This window comes from Canis lupus, chromosome 7, assembly GCF_003254725.2.
Source record: "Canis lupus dingo isolate Sandy chromosome 7, ASM325472v2, whole genome shotgun sequence".
Classification (NCBI taxonomy): Eukaryota; Metazoa; Chordata; class Mammalia; order Carnivora; family Canidae; genus Canis; species Canis lupus.
In genome coordinates, this window is record NC_064249.1 from 34,610,693 (window position 1) to 34,622,315 (window position 11,623).

The 11,623-nt window shown below is 43.9% G+C and overlaps 1 protein-coding gene across 2 annotated transcripts in view; it reads right to left on the reverse strand.

The window, feature by feature from the left end:
- The window catches only part of AKT3 (AKT serine/threonine kinase 3), a 309,052-nt gene extending 299,867 nt beyond the window's left edge, over window positions 1-9,185 (reverse strand). Inside the window, exon 1 of one of the 2 annotated variants that reach the window (XM_025430554.3) lies at window positions 8,954-9,185. The gene's annotated coding sequence lies outside the window, so the exon portion shown is untranslated. The remainder of the gene's footprint in view (window positions 1-8,953) is intronic. The other variant, XM_025430551.3, reaches the window with a different exon arrangement.
- Window positions 9,186-11,623: the final 2,438 nt, after the last annotated feature.

The following is an 11,623-nucleotide window of genomic DNA, read 5'->3' on the forward strand; positions in this document are numbered from 1 at the left end:
TCTGTGTGGTTGAATAGCAAACTAGCCCCATATGTGCCCTTGGCACTTACAGGTAAGGCCAAGACTATCCACAGAATCACTGGTGTCTGCTAGTGCAGAGAGTCTAAAGGGATATTAAAACCTGGGTCTATTTTCCCAAAATATGTTTGAAAGAATTCCAAGAAAAATTCCAGAAAAATAAGAGAAAAATGATGAAAAAAGAAAAAAAATTCTTTGGTCAAATAGTTCAGGAAAATTCCACAAACCATATCTTTCTCTTAGAACAACACAATTAACATATTAAAGATATAAGATGTGTATAACCTCATGTAACTCAGCAAATCCTAAGCTTACTGAACCCACAGGGCTCTTTTTTTTTTTTTTTAGTCATATGTACTGATATCTAGGGGAACATGCTTTGAAAAATGGCCACATAATTCAAGACAAGATTTATTACACCGTTAAAAAAGAGCAAGAAACCTTCAGTAAAGAATCAAAACATCATTTTAGCTTGATTTAGGTAACTTTCTGAAAACTGGCTACATACAGAACGAGGTAACTAAAAAGGTTATCTCCTTACACCACATAATTATAAAGACATTAAATATAGGGAGCCCGAGTGCAAACTGATGACTTTAGAAGGCCTCTTTGGTAGCACCTGTAGCAAAGAGCCTCATCTCATTCAAGCCATTCTTGGTTTGACTATAAAATTACATTATCTGGGTAAAAAAAAAAATTCCTATCTTAATATTCTTGGTATTGGAAATGGAAGAGATCAGGGGCCAACATTTATTAATAACCAAAAAACAATACAAATTCAAGAAACATAGATAAAACATATCCCTTTCTATTAAAATAATCTGCATCACAACACATGTTCTAAAGAACACTAAAAAAATACTTTCAAAATTTATTCCATTGTTTTAAGCTGACATTTCATTGCTGGGATCTCAAAGCAGGTAAGGACCTTCATTTTACAGTTGAGGAAACAAGAGTCCAGATAGATGAAGAGACTTGCCCAAGGTCACACAGCTGCTTTCTGAGGAAACCAAGACCAGACAACCAGGCACATGTTCTTTCCACTAGCACTACCCCTTCACTACAAAACAAAACAGTGAAATATGCAGATCAACACAAATCAATGAATTTTCTTTTAAAATGGAACTGTTTGGGGGTGCCTGGGTGGTGCAGTCCATTTAGCATCTGACTCTTGGTTTCTGCTCAGGTCGCCATCTCGGTGTGCACGGAGCCGGCTTCAGATTCATTCTCTCCCCTGCCCCCACTCCTGCCATTCCCCCCCTCAAATAAATAAGCCTTAAAAAAAATAAAGAAAACGAAACTTTAAAAAAACTTTTTAGATAAAAATGTTTATCTGGTACTTATATATTTAGATTAGACTGCTAAACGGATGTTAAATCAACAGGACAAAATTTACAATCATCATCAGGACCACTAAAGCCACTCATTATAGAAATGGCTTTATCCACTTGCATCTTAAGATGTTACCAAATTCTACACATAATATCCAGCTTTAAAGTTGCTCCTGGGACTCTCAGCTAAAATGATATTCTTTGAAAATAGCTTAAAAGACATTTAAAAGTATACTACTCCAGAATTATGACCAATAGACTAGAAATAAATGCTATCTTGTGTGTATAAACTGACTCTTAAGCAATGCACCATATTCTTTGGTTTAATTTCCCTATAGTGGCAAACCTCTTGCACTAAGTCATCTATGCTCTCCCACTCAGTGTTCCATGTTGCTAAAAACACTAATCTGCAAAATGATGAGCTGGACATGAACTTCACCTCCTCCTACAGTCCCAACTTCTTCAGAAGTATGTTTCTATCCAATGAGCTAATAGGCAAAAATTTGGTTTCTTTTTCTTTTAAGCCTATTGCATTAAATATTTCATTGCTGAATAATCTAATTTTGTCTATTCTTAAAAAAAATGTCATACAAAATTCTTGGCAGATTCAATTTAGAATTTAAACAAAGCAGTTACACTAAAGGTACTTTCATTCAAAACTATTTGAGAATTTGATAACAGCATTTGAATATCACTTCACGATTTACAAAACATTTTCACATCTTGTACCTCATTCAATAGCATTACTATTTAGTAAAGCAATTTGACAGTGCCTGGCACAGAAGATATACCCAACAAATACAGAGTAAATGAATGAGTGGATGAATGAAAGAGCGAAGATGTAGCTTTACATAACTAATGAAGGACAGACAAGACAAACCAATATTGTAAGTCAACAGAGAGAGCGGTATTAAGTCATCTTGAAGACAAACCTGAACTCAAATGTTACGAAAGCACCTACTCAGAAATAAATTATAATAAACATTCTTCCTTATTCATTAAAGTAGATTTACCATAGACCTGCACTAATTGTGAGGACTACTAGCACACATTAAAATTATCTTCCTTTTCTCTGCGTTTAATACTTTTTGTTGAGATGAGGTCAAGTTTCAAGTCCCAAACAATTAAGCATCAACGATGCTCAAAGTTATCTATTGTGGAAGGAAAAAAGAGAAAGAATGGCATATTTTCTTAATGATATTTATAAAAATTTTTTAAAGATGTTTGTTTACTTATGGCAACAAACCACTCAGTTCTAAGCACTAAAGTTCTTCAAACATCTTTCTAAAATATCACTCAAGAAACATGTAATGTACATATGTAGTCAGTAAAAAAGTACTGATTGCCTACTCTGTGAGAAGGACCACACTGAGTATATAGAGAGGCAAGCAAAACAAACTTTTTAAAAAAATCTTTTCCATGTAATAATTTGTTATCAAAGTGCTTTTATGTTATTTGCAAATCTGACTAAAAACAAATCTGTACAGTAGCTACTGCAGCTACAATTCTGAACCTAGGAAACCTGTGACCAACCAAAAATGATATTATTTCTTCGCTGTTACCATAACCAGATAGTGACAAGTAACAAGAATGACTGCCTACAATCCATGTCTTCTATCAGTTTGGTATGCTTTCTACCAAATAACCCAATATGAACTCTCAGATGTATAATAACATTTGTGAATCACTTAAAACACTTTTTTTGTATCGAAATATTTTTCAAAAGTCCAGTAAACACAATGTTTTCAAATAAATTAAAAATCAAATATAACCGTGGCATCATAAAGGAAATTATACCAACAGAAGACTAGAAGGTTGACAAAGTTGAAAGGCACACCAGCAATTTTCTTTTTTACAACCTAGAACAAGATTCACAGGTTGGCAATTTCCTACATGTTAATTCTTAAGTTTAAAGCCACTATACTATCTATAATAAAACTTGCTCTAAACTATATCCTTCGCTATAATTAATGCTATATAGAGTATACTTGCCCTGCACCACAATTTTTTACATTCTTTAGATATGCCTAGTCCAATTAAATTCATAAAGGACAACTAATGTGCAAAGACAATAGAATCTTGCTTCTTTGAAAGACAAATGACTATCAAGGGTAACCAAAATACAATTCTATGGTATCTCCCAATTTCATGAAATAAGTGAAACTAACATATGCCATAATAAATACATAAGGTTATATAAAAATTTTTAAAGGGTTTGAGGGAAAGGAAAAATACTGAAATGAAACGGAAATTCAAGGCAGCTTGCTCTGTACTTCAAATAACCCTCAGCCAGCCTGTCCTTCTTAAGAGTTGTTATCCTGTTCATAAACTTGTCCTATGGGAAAGTGAGCCAAACAAACGATATATTTTGGATCCTCTCTTCAGAGTACAATAACAGATTCTGTGGACTTTCTTAAAACTAATAGATATCTTCACTGTTCCACCCTATAGGAAAATATTTGAATAGGCACATAAGCAAGATTTCCAACTTTCAAGCAAAATTTCAGTCCTTTCAAACTGCCAACTCTCAAAAATCAACTTTGCAAACTTTTATGTATGTATACAAAAACGGAGAGTATTTCCCGCTTCTCCCTACCTCAGTTTATGACATCTAAATGCCATTTCAACCAACACATCCATTATCAACCAAATTAAAAAAAACAACTTGTGCTGCGTGCTATATTTAATATTCTAATTTGAAACAACTAGGAAAATGCCTATTGGATTCCCGTTTCACCGAAAGCCCTGAACAAGCTACAGACAAACAATCCCCTACATTTCTCATATGAAGTGTGGCTTGTCTCTGTCTCTATGTGAAGGCACCTGTAATGTAACAGGAACAGGTTGAAGGTTGCCACTCAAAGAATTTTGGTTACACAGCTCGCCATATTCTTCCAACACACATTTAAAATCCTTCTATAATCTGCCTTGGGGACCTCCTCGACAATAAAATGAAACAAAATCTGCACATATACACAAAATACAATTGGTATAAGATCCATTAAGTGTCGGGAATTGGCTTGATGGATTTTTACCCCGGGGTTAAACCGAGAGTTAACCCACAGGTATGATATCCTATAACAAAGCTTATTTACCACAATAGTTCATCAGAAAGAGCACTGGGCAGGCCCAGAAACTGGGGTCCCTGTTCCCAACTCTGCCCCACTGGAGTGATGCTACTTAAGGGCCTTTAATTCTCTGTGCTTCAATCTTCTCAGCCATAGAAATTAAAGTGTAGCACTAGACAAACTTAAATAGCTTCACAGCTCTTCCAGAGCTAATATTTAGGATTCTTCAAGTTCAAATCTACCACGGGTCTACTTCACTTATAGATGGCATTTCAGGGGACACTATCATGATTATACAGTTCCTGTCCTCAGAAGTTTAGTATGTGGTTTGGAAGATAAAACATCCAAACATCAATTCCACTAACACAAAACCTGGACTGAACTCCAATACTGGCAAAACAGCATCCTCCTCCCCTTCCCATCCCCCAGACTCACGAACAGAGTCAGAGGCTTTCTTAGTTAATATAGGAGAGAAAATTTCTCACTTGAAAGTCTTCTAGGGATTTCTTCTGGTAAATCATTTGGCCTTTCCCTCTGAACATCAGCAAAATAGACCCATTTACAAAAAGTGAAATCACTGCAGTTGGTGATAAATATAAAGAGAGTACTGAAAAGCCAATCTCCAGGTCAAGAAACATACATTAATTTGTCTATCAACTACCATTTGAAGGCTACCTGGCAAAAGAAACGCGTCTACATCTAAACACCAAAAGGCTATATACCGTTACAATAACATATGTAAACATCTGAGGCATTTAACCTGGCCTCTGAAACAACTGAAATGAAAAAAGAATGTTATGGATCTGTCGATATATAATTGTTTTTACCATATTAATGTGATTTCTGTGGAAATTATTGCACTACATTACCAAAACTGGTATGTCACTGGGAAATCTAATGGTAGGTACCAGCAACATAGGAGAAATGCTAAGGAAAAAAGTGTTTCAGAACAAGGAAAGTGGGACACCCGCGTGGCTCAGGGGTTGAGCATCTGCCTTCGGCTCAGGTCGTGATCCCGGGGTCCTGGGTTCAAGTTCCGCATCAGGCTCCCCGAGCCTGCTTCACCCTCTGCCTAGGTCTCTGCCTCTCTCTGTATATCTCTCATGAATAAATTTTTTTTAAATCTTTAAAAAAAGAACAAGGAAAGTTCTACAGAAATGGGAGTTTATAATTCTGCATTAATAAGTGTCTTCTCTTGTGAAAACCACCTCAAAAGTAGCAGGGGCTGTTGTGAAGATTAAACCAATTGACACACGTTAAACACACACAACAGTGCCTGGCACATGGCAAGTGCTCATCAGGCCCTGGCTGGCACTGACTCTAAAGCTGACCTAGTGCTGCCATAAGTGAAAGACCATAATAAAATTGTCTGTCAGTTAACATCAGAAGATTCAGGGCTATCCTTTCCAGGTGACTACATAAGAGTATATGCTGTATAAAACCAGGATTCAGAATACCAATGCACACTCCTGAAACCTGGAGTTAAAAACAGGGCAACTCCAAATGATTTAAATATTCTAACACAAATCTACAAAAATTCATTATGTGCAAATTTATGTCAAGAAAATAAAAAATGCAAGTCAAATTATAAAATGATTTGGTCAAAACAAATTAAATGGTTTCTTTTTCTGCCTTGTCTTTTACGGTATTCAAATATAAATTATTGTAAATTAAGTATCTTTTAATGCTTAAAACGTAATCACACTATTAAGACAAGATTCTATCAAATCATGCTAAAAATGCAATTAACACGAGTTAACAATAATTGCGTTATCTTCCCAAGGATGAATTCTTTGAACTAAAAAGCGTAACAACAAAAAAAAGTGTAGCTATCTTTTCACAAAAATATGCAAAGTTCATCAAGTAAACTCTAAACTTCCACAATATCAATTTGTAAAACAGGTTCCTCTTTTTCAAGAAACCCAAATTGTTGGAAATTTCCATTGAATTTTTAAGAAATAAAATCTCTTATATGTTTAAATCAAAAGCCAGAGTTTAAAGAATCTTAAATCCCTACTTTGCACAAAAATCTATTATGCTAAGTACATCTGTCCTATGATATGTCTAACCAGAACATATTTAGATTTGCCATGATTCTGAAAACAAATTCTCATATCTAACAGTAGTAATCTTGTGAATGAAATGTAAATAAGAAAAGTTTTTTAATCAAACTAGCTCCTGGCACACAGTTCACACTCTAATACCTGCTGGAATGAATGAAATCTTATTTAAAATATTTTTACAGCTATAAAATTACATAAACTGAAAGTCCAAAGCTGAACCCCCTTAAGTACCTTTACATACACAACTTAGAGTTGTCAAACTAAAAATTAATTTTAAGTTGGAAAACTCACTAAAGTAATCATTACAGAAGTAATCATTACAGAAAGACTAAGTATAGAGGACAAAATGAATAGAAATAACAGTTTCCTAAGTTTTTTGGTAGAAATACTTTGGACTAGGTATTTTTTTAATTCTGTAGGAAAACCTACTACTGAAAACACATACCGCAAACATACAACAGAACGCTACAGCTGTACATTCATCTAAATTCCAGTGCTGTCTCATTCATGTGATATATGCACTCCCTCACTTTAAAATTAGAAGCTCAAGCCAATCAAAGATATTGGGGTCAGCCCTAGTGAGACAAACAAGAAGCAGATCTTCAAATACAACCTCCTCGGTAAACTTTCAAAATCAAGATTGTGTGTTGGCAAAAGAAAAAAAAAAATAAAAAAAAACCAACAGTCCCTATATATATACTCCAAATTATTATGCATTCACCTTAAAAAGCTAATAGTTTACTAAAAACTAGACTTCGTGATAAAAAACAACAAACAAAAAAAAAACGCGTTCACGTTTTACACAACCACTTCCTGGATGTGTGTATTGGTTTTGGACCACCACCTCCTGGAATATTCATATTCATTTATACATATTTTGCAAGGATATTTAAGTTCTGAAAACAAACTTTCCTAAACCATGTTTATTGGACTCATCTAGCTTTGGCTTTTTCAACTATTTCCTAACAACGTATAACCTAATTTAATGAGCTTCCACCAAAAACCAAACCCCAGGGGTTGACTAGTAATTTACAGCCTACTAAAAGATATAAAATGACCATGCCTTTACAAATATGGAACATATGTCTAACTTGATGATTTGAAGCAGTTGGCAAGGTATTATTAACTGCAAGAAGTCATCATCTCACATGTTTTTGCTACAAGATGAACTAGAAAAGTGTGAACATTTTCTTAATGGTACTACTTAATACAGATACATAGGTTTCGCTGCGAATTTCTACTTGAAAACGTAATCAATTACAAACTACTGGGCTCTCGACCAATTACCACACTGGTGAAATGGGTTGGTTTTATTTTCACAACGTTCTCTTGGTGCAAGAAATGGGAGCATCCTACCCTTGGCTTATGGGTAAGCCTTTCCCCCCTGCTTTCAGAAAATATACAGTAAATACCGGTTTTGAAACCCTGGCCCCAAAGAGACTCAATTCAGCCTAAGTGAAGATCCCCGGGTAATCCCAAACAAGGAATGACCCCGCCTGGAAGTCAGGGTGTACACGGCGACCAGCTAGGCTTCAACTTTGGGCTCTTAGGGCCCAGCAAGCATCATGGCTGATGCAGACCGATGCGCAGGAGGAGGAGGAGGAGGTGGACGAGGAAGAGGCTGGTTTGTTTACTTGCAGCCTGAGCCGCCGCCGCGCCAGCAGCGACAGCATCACTGGATCCGCCAAACCCAGCATCTTCCGCACATTTCTATTCTTAGCACACAACTCCCAAGCGGATTAAAACCCCACTACTATTAAAAACACAGACGAGCACGTTACCCACCTCCCACACACACACACACACACACACACACACCGCCCCCCCCCCCCCCCAGGGCCGTCTTTTCCTGCGCGCCGGCAGCAGGGGAGGGTGGGGAGGAAGGAGACCCCGGGGGACGCCGGAGCATCCTCGCCTGCACCCCACCCCGCGCGCGCAGACAGCCCCCGCGCCGGGCCGCGCGGCAGACGGCCCCCTCCCCCCAACCCAAACACGCCGGCACCGGCCGTCCCCGCGTTATATAAGCCCGCCGCCGCCCCCGCCGCCGCCGCCGCCCCCGCCCCGCCCCCGCCCGGCCGGGGCCCCCTCCCCACGCCGCGCCGCCCGGGCCGGCGGGGAGCGGGCGCTGCGCAGCGGCTGGAGGCGCCAGGGCCGGGGCAGCGCAGACGCGGCCGGTACCGCTAGGCCGGGAACACCCTCCCCGGCCCCCCGCGCGCCGCCGCCCCCCAGCTTCCCCCGGAAAGTGAGGGGGTGCCGGTGTCAGCGGCGCCGGGCATCCCCCGGCCTCCCCACCCACACCCACACCCGAGCCTCCGGTGACCCAGCCCCCGCCCACGCCCCCGGCGCGGTGACAACCCAGACGCCCCCGCCTCCCCCCACACCACCCCCCCGCCCTAGGGAGGCCCGGGGCCGGGGGCCCGGAGGGAGAGGAGGCCCGGCGGGGAGGGGGCGAGCGGGGGGCGGTGGCTGTTACCTGCAAAGGCGGCGGCGGCGGCGGCGGCGGCGGCGGCGGCGGCGGCGGCCCCGCAGCTGCTCGGGCGGCGGCGGAGGATGGAGCCGGGGGGGCGGGGGGAGGAGAGGGGGCGACTCGGGGGTCCCCCCTCCCTCCTCCTCCCCTCCTGTCCTCCCCCCACCCCGCAGAGCCTCTGGCCCCCCTGGAGCCCGGTGCGGCCGGCGGGAGGGCAGGCGAAGGCTGCAGGGGAGGGAGGAGGGAGCCGGCCGGGCCGGGCCGCGGAGCTGGAGCGGGAGGCGGCGGCGGCGGCGGCGGCGGCGGCGGCGGGAGGGGAGGGCGGAGGGAGGGAGGGAGGGCGGGCGGCGGCGGGGGGAGGAGGAGGCGGAGACTCTACATGGGAATCGGATATCGGCTACAAATTCAATTCATCACCAGAAAACACCGCTCGGGCGGGGGTCGGGTCACGCCGGCGAGGCGGCGGCGGGCGGAGGCTGCGGGGCCCGGGGCGCGCCCGGCGCGGGTCGGGGGCCCGCGGCCTCCTCTGGGGGGGAGGGGGCCGCGCCTCGCCCGGGGGACCCCGCCGCCGCCGCCGCCGCCTCCCCGCCCCCTCCTTCCTCCCTCCCGGGCCCCGCCGCCGATCGCTGCTCGTCGCCGCCGCCGCCGCCGCCGCCGCCGCCGCCGCCGCCGCGGGGCTTGTTGTTGACTTTGAGGAAAACTCCTGACGTCAGGGGCTGGCTCTCGGCGACTGGCGGGAGCGGCTTCCCCGCGTCCCCGGCCCTGCCGCCGCCTCGGCTCCCCTCCCTGCCGCGCCCTCGTCCGCAGGCTTCCCCGCGCCCCCCAACCCGCGGCGCCCCGCGCCCCCTCTCCTCTCGCGAGAACATCCCCCCCAGCCCGCCGGAGCCGGCAGCGGGGGCAGGCGCTCCCGGGCGGGAAGTTCTGGCGGTGCCCGCGCCCTCGTGGCCCGCGGCGGCCCCCCGAGGCCCGGCGGCGCCCCCGGGGAGGTGGGCGGGCCGCGCCCCCCGGGCCCCCGCGCCCCCCGCGCCCCCGCGCCCCGCGCCCCCGGGCTCGGCCCCGAGCGCGGAGCCTCCTCGGCTGTCGGCGGAGACCTGGCCGCGCGGCCCGAGCACGCCTCTCCGGGGAGCCGCGGCCGCGCGGGACCGGCGGGACTCTTCGCACGACACCCTTCTTAGGGAGAGTAGTTTGCGTGGACTTGGGGGAAGCCATGATGTGCTGCATTCACTACGAAGGAGATAGCCATCTCTTTCCTTTGAAGTTCACGGCTCCCGAGACTGTGCAGTGGAGACACGGCTTGTGCAAAAGGCCATGCTCTCCTGTCCATCGCGGTCCGTAAAGTTATGAAAGAAGTTGTTGGGTTTGTTTTGGGGGTTTTTCTGTTTTGTTTTGTTTTTTGATGTTGTTGTTGTTGACACCGTGTTGTGTCGCTTCTGGAACTTTGCAAAGACCTGTATTGTCTCACCACGTGGCTGTCGCTGTTGGGGTACCTGCTATTGCTCCCAACGCCAGGTTCCTGGTGGTGCCCCTGGCTCCCTTCCGCAGAATTCCTCCCGCACGAGCGCGCTCCCCCGCTTCCCCGCGGCCTGCCTACCTGTGACAGCGGCCGAGCTCTCCTCCTGTGGGTGCACCACAGCATGAAACCTAAGAGGAAAAAGGGGGAGGAACGGGGGCTAAGTCCATTTTCCCCACGGGTCGGGGACGATGCCACAACAAAATCTGCCTTCTTTAAGATACACAAGTCTCCCTGGTGGAAAAGTCCTCAATTGCTGCTTTTCCTCTTTCCCCATAGTTCCCAACACATCAAGAACTGATTAGTGAACATAGACTTGTTTCCTGATACACTGTATCGGTGTATAACGTACACAGTTTATTCCCATAATCATCAGACCTCTAACAGTCCCTATTGGCAAAGCCATTCGGTTACAGATTTCTTGCTGTAAAACACAGTAATGGGTCACATTTTTATTCGATAATAATCCACTCCACTTATCTTTAAGAAAAGAGCGCCTATGACACCAGAGCTTAAAAGTGTCTCCAAAGCTCTTGTAAAATATTCGACTCCGATAGGTGTGGTGTTCTGAATTACTAGAATCTCTTATTAATTTTAATTTTCATTTGTTTCCAATTTGAACATCAACATCTTTGGGAGAACCAAATCTGTCCTATAAGCCATACTGCCCCAAAATATTTCTCCTGGTCTCACCATATTATATTATATATCTTTGCTGATTAAATCCTAAAATTAAGTATTATATAAACTACAGTGGATTATATACTCCGAGCTTCATGTATTTGAAAAATGATAAACTTTCTACTTTGCTGTTCTATAGTAGTTTCATAAATCTCTATAATAAAAGCATGGCAGCTTTTATTACAGAATTATTATTATTTATTACAGAACTACTATTTATTTAAATAGCATTATTCTTTCCCTTAGACCATGCTATCATGAATTTGGCAGAATCTGACCATTATGGCATAATGGTACTCCATTCGGAGCATATGCTAGATTTCTCCTCTTCATTGTCAACGCATCACAGTCACACAGGGAGCAGAGCACGTTTAGCCATGAGAATGTCCCTCCTAAACTTCAGGGAGAAAGCCCTCATTCTTTCTTAAGCCGGATATTCTTGGCTAACATCTCTCAGTTGTAGTAATTTATGCATCTTAAGAAAA